The sequence below is a fragment of the Tauraco erythrolophus genome, chromosome 5, assembly GCF_009769465.1.
Source record: "Tauraco erythrolophus isolate bTauEry1 chromosome 5, bTauEry1.pri, whole genome shotgun sequence".
Taxonomy (NCBI): domain Eukaryota; kingdom Metazoa; phylum Chordata; class Aves; order Musophagiformes; family Musophagidae; genus Tauraco; species Tauraco erythrolophus.
In genome coordinates this window covers 36,260,114-36,268,908 of record NC_141469.1, presented here as the reverse complement: position 1 = coordinate 36,268,908, position 8,795 = coordinate 36,260,114, and the positions used below count along the sequence as shown (strand labels likewise).

The 8,795-nt window shown below is 48.4% G+C and overlaps 1 pseudogene; it reads left to right on the top strand.

Annotated features, from left to right (window-relative positions):
* The first annotated feature begins 7,607 nt into the window (after positions 1-7,607).
* On the top strand, positions 7,608-8,585 carry LOC104380165 (inositol 1,4,5-trisphosphate receptor-interacting protein-like 1; annotated as a pseudogene).
* Positions 8,586-8,795: the final 210 nt, after the last annotated feature.

The window sequence follows — 8,795 nt, the reverse complement described above, 5'->3', positions numbered from 1 at the left end:
GCGATGGTGGCCCCTTCCTTTGTCAGTACAAGGGAGTGGCTCCAGAGGATAATTCAGACCCTACATGGGATGAATTACTTTCCTGTCTTTTTACTGAGGTTTGAAAGAGTGAAAGCTCTTGTAAGTTGGTTCCGTAGCCTAACAGCACGTGGGTCACAGAGAGCTATGTATATTGACCAGAAGCAGCCACAAAAATACTCAAAATAGTGCAGCCAAGCAGCTGTCACAGCAAGATGCTAGGAAAGTACTATGACTATCATTAAAGAAAAAGCTCCTGCCTTGACTGGATACATTCCTCTCGCAAATCTACCATTTCCATATTTTAGTATACAGCATACTACTATAAGGTAATAAACCACAGTGCGATTCCCCTCTCCAAAAAACTAGACCTGACAGAAGACCCGATCCAAAGCCAGTCAATATTTTTCTACTGATTTCAGTGGACTTTAGATCATACTCATAAAATCAATTCTAAATTCTCATCTAACCAGCAATGGGGCACAGCAAAGACATGACTCATTTTATTGCACGCATAAATGCAAGCAGGAACTGTTCTCACCCCGAATCCAACTTGTTTACCCCATCAGTGTTAAATACCAGGCTTTGCTTGTGTTCTCTTTAATGTTACCCAGCCATAAAATCATGACTGACGCTTTTCTGCAAGAGAGGTGTTAGTTTTGGTATCTCAGCCAGCTCCAAATTTGGATAATTACCTTCTGCCCCTGCAGTTTAAACAAGATACACCATTTCTCTTCATTACCTGCCCTAAAATTGCTCTTCCAATTTGCTGTGCTTTACTGCAATAGCTGCTGCATTTCACTGCAGAAATGGCTGCTTTAAATGGTAGGTGAGCTGATTTTAGAAAGATAGATAGTTTGTATAAAATATTTTGGGATCCTTTGAAGTGAGCAGTGCTCAGAATTATTTTTGATTTTTATAGTCCTTATGAGTGTGCCAGGATAGTCACACTAAATATGCTATTTGGCAGGTTTTATTTTTAAAGATTGCCATATGGTATATGTTAATCACTCAAGCTATCTCATAGAACAATTCCATATGAGTAGTTGATGTTAATTTTATTTGGGGACTGTGGTGGGTTGAAACTGGCTGGGTGCCAGGTGCCCAACAAAGTTGCTCTATCACTCCTCCTCCTCAACTGGACAGGGGAGACAAAATACAGCAAAAGGCTTGTGGGTTGGGACAAGGACAGGGAGACATGACTTATCGATTACTGTCACGGGCAAAATAGGCTTGACTTGGGGAAATTAGTTTAATTTGTTACCAATCAAATCAGAGTGGGATAATGAGAAATAAAACAAAATCTTAAAATCACCTTCCCCCCACCCCCCCTCCTTTCTTCCCGGGCTTAGCTTTACTCCCAGTTTCTCTACCTCCTCCTCAAGAGGCTGAGGGAGATGGGCAATAGGGGTAGCAGTCAGTTCGTCATATGTTGCCGGCTATGCCCCTTCCTGCTCAGGGAAAGGACTCTTCACACTCTTCCCTGCTCCAGTGTGGGGTGCCTCCCACAGGAGACAGTCCTCCAAGTATTTCTCCAACGTGAGTGCTTCCCATAGGCTACAGCTCTTCATTAATTGCTCCAGCGTGAGCTCTTCTCTCCATGGGTCCACAGGTCCTGCCAGGAGCCTGCTCCAGCACAGGTCTCCCACAGGGTCACAGTCTCCTTCGGGGCATATCCACCTGCTCTGCTGTGGGGTTCTCCATGGGCTAGAGGGGAATCTCTGCTTTTGTGCCTGGAGCACTTCCTCCTCCTCTTTCTTCTCTGACCTTGGTGTCTGCAGAGTTGTTTATCTCACGTGTTCTCACTCCTTTCTCTGCCTGCAATTGCCATTGTGCAGTATCTTTTTCCTCCTCTTAAACATGTTATCCCAGAGGTGCTACCACTGTCGCTGATGGGCTTGGCCTCGGCCAGCTGCGCATCAGTCTTGCAATCAGCTGGCAGTTGCTCTATCGGACATAGGAGAAGTTTCTAGCAGCTTCTCGCAGAGGCCATCCCTGTAGCCCCCCTGCAACCAAAACCTTGCCAGGCAAACCTAATACAGAGGTGTACTGAGATCATTGTACCGGGCTCATTAAAGCACTACAAAGAATTCTGCACAATGAACTGGTGCTAAAACAGAAGGAATTGTTGGTTTTCAGTGAATAAAATAGCAATGCTAGAAGGTAATTGTCTCCTGTAGATAGCAGAAAGAAATTAAGAATATTGCAGAGCTCTCTAAAAAATCACCATGAAAAGAAAACCCCACCAACAAAAATCTGTCCAGGACTCACAACAAAGATTAACTACTTGGGTCAATTTATTCCCAATTTTATTGGCAGCCCTGAATGTAATATTCAGAACATTGTCATATAACATGTCATAAGGAACAGCATATGTGAGTGAACAGGAATGGAAGTATGTTTCAGTCTGCGTGCACCATTCTTTAACTTATGAGCATTGCCCCTGATAACTTGACATGTAAAGTGCTTTCTCTTCTATGGAGACGAAACCGATCTTTACTTTAAATGTGTTTCTGCCAGCTTCCCTGAACAAAAGTCCTGGCTTTCATTGTAATTCAGTGAGTTTAATTAATCACTAAAGTGATTCAGTTTTATACCTGTGCAATTCCATAAATTTAAATTCAGGCACATCCATGGTAGCTGTAGTTACGCAGTAGTGAACAAAATGTCATGCCAGAAGACCATCAAAGCTACAGGAGGACAGGAAACGTTATCCCCCCATATTTTTCTTAAAGTGAAATATATTTTGTCCTGAATCAGAAGGAAATATAATATCTTAAAGGGGTAAAAACATAAAATATTCTGAAAAAGCAAAATCTTTTAAAATCAAGAGGTTTCGTTTTGACTATTTCAGCTGCTGTTTGTGACGATGAACCTGTATTCCAAAGTAAGCAATTCTGAGTCAGTATATTGTGATTTTTCATTAAAAGAAGACTAACCTGAATATTTACACCTTCTATAGCTACTCATGCCTGTGTACATGCTTCCTCCCAGAATGTGCGCTGCGGTTCTGTTGCATTTGTTACAAATGAGAAGCACAAAGTTCTGCAAAGCTAAAAACCTCATCTCTAGGACGACAGGGCTGTGTAATTAACCTGCACTATGATACTTCATGTTGCTCAGAGAAGAACGAACATTCCCTGCAGGAGAAGCTGGCACTCAGCAAATACTGTCTACTGCCATAGCATCCCCTACACCGGAGAGGCCAGTTCCTAGTCTGGAGAGTACCATGAGAGGAGGAATTTGGGGAGAAACTGACCCTTAGAGCACCCATTTCCTCTTCCCCTTCCATGAGCAATTAATTTTGATAATTTGGACCATAGAGTTCACATCATACCGTGTTCTATATTATAAAATAAAGTATGTCGCCCCTATGCCATGCTTCATGGGCTATGCAATCCTCTGTCTTTCATACCACGTCAAAAGTTTCAAGGCAACAGGCAGCAAGGAGACTTCACAGAGCAAGCCAAACCTGCCAACAGCTCTGATCATGCCTGAACTCCTTGTCAGCATCCAGGGGATCAGGATAAGGCTGCAGACGTCAGGAAAGCGTGGATTAAGTGTTTCTGGATGGCAACTGGATGCCTTCTGTCCCGTAATATGCCAGAAAGGATCATATCCATAGTGAAAATATCTCCATCCTTAGGTCTTCAAAGAGCGATGTACAATACTGTGTACTTTTACATCTTGATTTGCAGGCAGCTAAAGAGATCCAGCTAAAAAGCGATCATTCTAATACATTCAGTGTGAAGCCACGCATGCAGCAAATAGGAGATACTTTATTTTTCTCTAAAGACTAGTTCCTTTATGACATGCTGTGATAGACTGAACAAAAAAATTTACAGGAAGGCAGTGATATTTTGAAGTATTCCCTTCCAAAACCCATTTCTGTTCATGTGGCTAGAAAGTGTATCTCTTGCTTTCCTTATCAATCCAGTATGGTCTTGCTAAATGTATGTCTGGGGCACAAGCAGTTGCACAAAATCCAGATGAGGTTTAGGAGGCTGAGAATTTGATCGTGCATTTTTAAAGGTAACAAAGGTATTTTGTATTAATGAAAGAGAAAGGCAGCTAATGCTTTTTGAAGCTAAGCCTGACCTTTTCTGTAATAAAAAACAACCACCTTTAATGTGTACAATGTACATTCTTGGACTTAAAAGATCAGTATAATTATATTTAACTTTGTTTTCCGAAGAAGAAGGATAGCATTTTCAATTTAATTTAGTATTTTCTTTACTGTTAAGTAAACGTCTAAATGCACAACACACAACAGAGAAACCTGTGAATGATATTTCCTGGGAAGCTTTCTTGCCTTGCACTACAGTCTGCTCATTGAAATGCTTAGCAAAATTAATGTCAAGTCACCAGACGTCATTCCGTTTTTTAATTTGTCATTTTAGATCTTTTCAAAATTACATCTAGGTGTTCACCCTATAACAGCACTCCCACGAAAAATTTGTCAACCCAAGAAAAGAACAGCCACTCTTGTAACACACTCACAACTCTAATCTCATTGAACAGCACCCGTCAAAGTCCGAGTGGAGGTCTGGTTAACAGTTTCTGCAGCGATTTAGAAACTGTAGCCCCAGTGTCAGATGGCATGTTTATATTGGGCCCATATCAGGCCACATAATTATGTGTTCATTTGGCATCAGACTTGGCAGGCACAGTTTGCAGAGGTCTAGCACTTTGTTCTGACTGGCCTCTCTGGGCATTTTATGTACTACTGGTCAAGGTTGCCGATTTGAATGTGCAATATGCAATATGTACCACTTGAAGCTAAGAGGGTGATCAAATCAGCAACATATTCTGCCTAAACATTAGCCTTTTATGTTACTGAGCTGCTTCGCACCAAAAAAACACAATGCGTCAACACATCAAAAGCAAGCAATGCATTAAGTAATTGCACCAGTAGCATGAAATTTAACAACACCAAATGCTGGATTCTGCACCTAGAACAGAGTAACACCAGGCACAAGTATATATTAGGGGAGGAGCGGCTGGAGAGCAGCCCTGCAGAAAGGGATCTGGGGGTGCTGGTTGACAGCAGGCTCACCATGAGCCAGCAGTGTGTCCTGGCATCCCAGAGGGCAAACCATGTCCTGTGGTGCTTCAAACAGAGCATAAGCAGCTGGTCAGAAGAGGTGACTGTCCTGCTGTATTCAGTGTTGGAAGAGCCTTAGCTTGAGCACTGGGTGCAGTTCTGGGCCCCACAAGTTGAGAAGGATGTTCAGGTACTCAGACGCGTCCAGAGGGCAGCAAAGCTGGTAGAAGGGCTGGAAGACATGTCCTATGAGGTGTGGCTAAGGACTCTGGGTTTGTCTAGTTTGGTGACAAGGAGGCTGAGAGGCGACTTCATTGCTCTCTGCAGCTTCTGAGGAGGGCAAGTGGGGAGGGAGGTGCTGATCTCTCCTCCCTGGGAACCAGTGACAGGACACATGGAAACAGTTCAAAGCTGCACCAGGGGAGGTTTAGACTGGACATTAGGAGGCATTTCTTTACCAAGAGGGTGGTCAAACACTGGAACAGACTTCCTAGAGAGGTGGTCGATGCCCCAAGCCTGTCAGTGTTTAAGAGGCATTTGGACAATGCCCTTAATACCATGCTTTAACTTTTGCTCAGCCCTGAATTGGTCAGGCAGTTGGACTAGATGATCATTGTAGGTCCCTTCCAACTGAAAATATTCTAGTTTAGCCTATTCTAGTCTAGTCTATTCTACACACTCACACAGGCTGCCCTGGGAGTCTCCAATCTTCAAAAGTCATCCTCACACAGCCTGCTCTATGTGTCTGTGCTTGAGAAGCAGGTTGCACCAGATGAAACAGGGAAAAAAAATCCTTGGCAGCACAACAGCATTGCCCCACGGCCAACCCTGGGGAGACGGACCTCCCGGTCTGCAACTGGTGAGCCCTCTGCACAGGGAACAAGCACCACAAGTGTGGAGCGGGAATCAGGATGCTCTGCTTGCTGCGCCAGGGGCAGGCTTGGGCACAATGCTGAGTACCAGCTGGAGAGCTGGAGGCACAGCTCGGGCAGGAGCACGAGGAAGGAGCATCCTGCAGCACCAGGCACCTCCCCTCCTGCATCCCCTCCTCACTGTTCGGAAATAGAGCCTCTTTTGCAGCACTGGTCTCTTACCAGCTGTCGCGGTTCAGCCCGGCCAGCGGCTCAGCTACCAGGAGCTGTTCGGTCACTCCTCCCTCAGCGAGGTGGAGAGGAGAAAGATATGACAAAAGCTGAGGGTGAGACAAGAACAGAGGGAGCATCCACCAACCATGGTCCCAGGCAAAACGGACTCATCTTGGGGAAAAATCAATTCAATTTATTATTTTTGAGGTGTCTGGTCTCGAGGTGTGCACGCATACAGTACAGGGCACCTTTCTGGGAGCCACAATCTGCAGCGGAGTGCTCCAGTGGGGTGTGCGGGGGGTCCCCAAACCGGGGGAACCTCTGGGGAGCAGAGAGACGAGGGCCCCAGCATGGCCTCTCCAGCCCCCTCACTCGCTCTGGCAGGGGGAAATTTGGCAGCCAGAGAAAGGAGCCACAGGATCTTTTCTGCTTGCAGCAGGGACACGATTTGCATTTGGCTTCATCGCCAGGGTTTGCAGGGCTAAAGTCCTGCCCTGGCAGAAGGAATCCAAGAGGAGAAGAGAGACGAGGAGTTTTGTCTCTGCTCAAGGGCTCACAGCTCTTCTTCTCGAGATAACTCGTAGTCAGACCACCTGGCCCGAAAACTTTGCACCTCTCTACATAAGTCAGGGACATCCACCTACAGTCTCTGTTTTCATTTCAGATATGTTTTTGGGAGGTGTCTGCCCACTTTGTCAAGAAACCCCCTGGGAGCTTGCTCCTGCTGGGCAGGACTGGACTTGGTGTGATGCCCAGGACCCAGGGAGCCGGGCGGTGGGGATGAAGGCTGGGGACTGCCGGCCGGGTGCTGCTGCTCTGGTAACCGTGACAGCACAGAGGACACGTCACAATGGGAGCCATCCCTGAGGACAGCACCAGGCAGCCCCACGGCAGTCTGACTCGGCAGTCTGACTTGGGTGATCGGTGAGTGCGCATGCAGGGGGAAGGCTGGGCTGGATGGGGGACAGGGCAGATGCCCAGGGGGTTTCTAACCCAGAGCAGGAGCCGAGCCCCTCAGGCCAGGGCACGGTACCGTCCTCGGGGCTGGGGGCAGAGTCGCTCGGGGCTCCCAGCAGTGGCAGGTGCCCAGAGAGGCTTTGGGGATGTGCCGGGTGCCGCTGGCTCCATGGGACGCTGCTGTGTGAAACAGATGTGGCCTTGGGAGACTCGACTCGGGTGTCTCTTGCCCTTTCACGGGGCACAGCCCAGCCAGGGTCTGGCCATCAGGGCGGCCTGGGCCTCCAGCCAGGGCCTGCAGGTCCCCTTCACACCTGTCGACACCAGTGCCCAAACGCTTTCCTGGGACGCCCGTGGCTCCCATGCGTGCAGTGCTCACAAACCCTGCCCTTGTTCCCTCCCACCTCCTTCACCCTCTCTCCTAGTGGCCCCCAGCTCCAGGTGGCTCCTGCCCTGCTCCCCCAGCCCTACTGAGCCCTCTTTTCTCCCATCTCCTTCAGGCCATGAAAGGGTTAATCGCCTTCGTCCTGTCTATGCTGGTCTTCCAGCATGCCCTGAAGCACGATCATCAGGCAGATGTGGCCAAAGTCAAGCTGATGCAGGAGCGTGACAAGTTTCTGCAAGAGCAGATGACTCGGCTGCATGCAGAGGGAGCCACGCTCCTTTCCGTGTTGCAGCACTGGAAATTTTGGATCATTCCAGGAGCCCTGCTGGTGATTGCTGAGTTCTGCTGGTTGGTCAGGGAAATGAAGATTTCCCACGGCAGCTGCAGCGAGCAGGACAGCTCCAGCAGCAAGGAGGATGAGGATGATGAGGGGGAGGAAGACCTCAATGGTGAAAACGCTGTTCTCAGGACTTTGGCTGGATCCACCTCGTCGCCAATGCAGGACCTGCCCGACACGTGCAAGGTGGTGAAGGAGCTGGTGGGTGACCTCCTTAGCGTCTGCCAAATGCTTTGCAAGAGGTCTGTCATGCCGCAGATGTACCCAGCCGTTGGGATGGATGGCTATGAAGCCTGGAGCATCCACGAGAACAGCATCACCTACCGCCTGGTCGTGTTCTTGCAGCCACCCTGCGGGCACTCTTTCAGCCTGGAGCTGGACACCATGGGGCAGCTGCCAGCAATTCGCGTCTATGTGGTGCTGGAATGCACGTGCTGGAGGAAGCAGCTGCTGGGGGACGTTTCATGCTTTCTCCACCAGCCCGGCGACAAGCTGCCAAAGGACCAAAGCTCATACCTCCTGCGCACTCTCTGCACAAACTCCTACTTAGACTTGGAGAAAATCGCTCGCTGGGGCCAAACGTTGGTGAGATCAGCCTGGATGCTTTTGCCTCAGTCGCACCACTGCCAGCTAACAGTGTTGCCCTCCTCCCAGTCCTGCAAGTTCAAGCTGACAAGCTCCTCCAAGATGAACATCTGCATGGAGCTAATTTTTGCAGTGCAGTCAGACAGTTGAGGCGCCTACCTGAGCCTTGAGTAGGCAGAGACCAGCTTCACCAGCAGCACACCCTGGCCGGAGAGCTGCGGTGTTGCCGAGATGCCGCATTTCAGGCTGACGGTGAGGCACACCCAGCAGGACAATTTCCAGCTGAGAAGTCTGCAGCTCTGTGCCCATATCATGGTGGTCACAGGCTTTTCCCCATGCCTGTGACCCGGAGGACCTGCTTTCCTCTCACACTGGTGGGGCCAG